This window comes from Columba livia, chromosome 23 (genome assembly GCF_036013475.1).
Source record: "Columba livia isolate bColLiv1 breed racing homer chromosome 23, bColLiv1.pat.W.v2, whole genome shotgun sequence".
In the NCBI taxonomy this organism is placed as follows: domain Eukaryota; kingdom Metazoa; phylum Chordata; class Aves; order Columbiformes; family Columbidae; genus Columba; species Columba livia.
Genome location: NC_088624.1, coordinates 5,343,223 through 5,345,758, shown reverse-complemented (window position 1 = coordinate 5,345,758; position 2,536 = coordinate 5,343,223). Strand labels below are relative to the sequence as shown.

Genomic DNA, 2,536 nt, shown 5'->3' with positions numbered 1-2,536 from the left:
AGGTTTCTGAGGCCCTGCCTTGCTTTGTCTCTCCCAGGAAATGTCCTCACAAACACAGAACGTATCCTGCAGTTGTGAGGACCTTGGGGCCTGCAGGAAGCACTTAGAGGGCAGCATCCCCACAGACTCTTGGGGAAAGGTGTTCCTCTTGCTCCACATCAAGTTGTGCTGGGGAGGTGGCTCTGACAGAAAATGATCTTTAAGGATGGCACATTTTCCTGTATAGTGGGGAGAGCGGAGGGAGAGAGTTGCATTGCAGGAAGAGAGGATGGGATGTTGCCTGTATGTCCCAAGGGTAGCCAGAAGTTTTCCAAATTATATATTTCAACCACAGAAGACATTAGAAGATGTAATCTACCTGAGAAATGTGAGTTCCTAAACAGTTTGCAGGACATTTACTGGGTATGCTTACACACATCCACTCAAAGCCCTGTTAGGAGGACTAAACCCATGCTCTGACCCAGCACACCTTCCATTCCTTCACAAACAAAGCTGAAGGGGTGAGAAAGGAAAACCTGCTGAAAGGGGAGGTAACTATGTTAAGACAGGTGTGAAACATGCTGATAATGCTGACAAAAAATTTCCAGCTGCTAATTAACAATATTTTGCATGCTGTAGGAAGTGTACTTGTCAGTAATTAATGCTGGAATGAACCTCATCAGCTGATCTTCATTCCTATTTCCTCACCACAGCATTTGCAACTTGTGGGAAGTCAGGCTTGTCCTAGACTTGCAACTCACTGCTGCAGCACAGCTTTCTGCACAGGAGCTCTGGCTGGTTCCAAACTGCCATGTCTTTCTCTAAGGAGTTTACAATCACAGGGGAGCTGCAAGGTTTCACATATTCATTTGTTTGCTTATCTTTTGCAAACATGAGGAACACTTGAGTCTTTGTCAAGAGGGATTGAGAGTTGTTCTACATCTTATTTTTTTCCCATTGTGGTTTAACCCCAGGTGGCAACTAAGCACCACACAGCTGCTTGCTCAGTCTGGCACTGGTGGGACGAGGGAGAGAATCTGAAGAGCAAAAGTGAGAAAACTCATTGGTTGAGATAAACACAGTTTAATAAGTAAAGCAAAAGCAACACATGCAAACAAAGCAAAACAAGGAATTTACTGCTTCCCATTGTAGGCAGGTGTTCAGCCATATCCAGGAAAGCAAGGCTCCATCATGTGTAACAGTTACTTGGGAAGACAAACACCATGACTCCAAACATCTTCCTTCTCCAAACACCCTTCTTCTTCCCCAAAAATATATACTGAGCATACCATCATATGGCATTGAATATCCTTTTGGCCAGTTTGGGTCAGCTGTCCTGCTTGTTCCTCATCCCAGCTTCTTGTGTACCTGACAAGGCATGAGAAAATGAAAAGGCCTTGACTACTTAGCAACAACTAAAACATCAACATATTATCAACATTATTCTCATTCTAAATCCAAAACACAGCACTATACCAGCTACTAGAAAGAAAATTAACTCTATTCCAGCCAAAACCAGGAATTTTTTTACATGCAGATAGATATTGTCTGGTTGAACATCTGGAGCTGACCTGGCAGCTTCAAATCCAATGCAGTCCTTTCCTTTCCTTTCCTTTCCTTTCCTTTCCTTTCCTTTCCTTTCCTTTCCTTTCCTTTCCTTTCCTTTCCTTTCCTTTCCTTTCCTTTCCTTTCCTTTCCTTTCCTTTCCTTTCCTTTCCTTTCCTTTCCTTTCCTTTCCTTTCCTTTCCTTTCTTTCTTTTCCTTTCCTTTTCTTTCTTTTCTTTCTTTTCTTTCTTTTCTTTCTTTCTCTTAATTTATAATAAACCCCCTGACAAAAAAAAAAAAAAACAACAAACTCATTTTGGAGCAGCCAGTGAGGGCTGCCCAGTGCCTCTTTGCACTTTTTAACAGTGGGCATTCAGTTGCTAACAGTGCCCAGGGGAGCTGGGAGCTGGCCCTAAAACTCTTGTTTCCCAGCAGTTTTCTCTGCTAGCAAGGGCAGAAGAGCAGGCCAGTGCTGTCCCAGCCAGATAACCAGCATCAGATGTCTCTCCCCAGGCAGCACAAAGGCTATGGCCCACACCTTGGAGCATGGGTGGCTGCACCAGCACAGGAGCAAAGCCAGTTAATCCTGGGAGAACTGACAGAATGGCATTTGGAGCCTTCCCTCCTCTTCCCAACCACACAGTCTGAGTTCTTCACACAGGTTTTGAATTATGGCAAACAGGCACTATGGGTGTGTGTTATTAGCTCTCCACAGTGAGCCCTGGGGATGATTCATCTTGCAAGGATGTAGCCAGTTAGACAATTCAAAAATGAATGCACCCTGAAATTACCATGTACAGAATGAGTTTTGTAAGAACCTGACATTTAGTGACAGGAAATGTTTGTCAGAGATCTGTAAGGTAATCTTTATTGTCGTCTACCACCTGCTCCTCTAGTAAAGCAGGATCAAAACTTCATCCGGCATAAACTGGTTGCCATAACTTACAATAGTGGGGGTATTTTGGCCCTCTGATGCCATCAGAGGAAGTGAATTTATGCTGTCACTGCTTGG

The 2,536-nt window shown here is 43.8% G+C and overlaps 1 long non-coding RNA gene across 1 annotated transcript; it reads right to left on the bottom strand.

Annotated features, from left to right (window-relative positions):
• Positions 1–1,042: 1,042 nt before the first annotated feature.
• LOC135576127 (uncharacterized) lies at positions 1,043–2,186 on the bottom strand. Its single transcript, XR_010467725.1, has 2 exons — positions 2,063–2,186; positions 1,043–1,347 (listed from the first exon to the last, which is right to left on the bottom strand). It is a non-coding gene; the product is annotated as an uncharacterized LOC135576127 (long non-coding RNA).
• Positions 2,187–2,536: the final 350 nt, after the last annotated feature.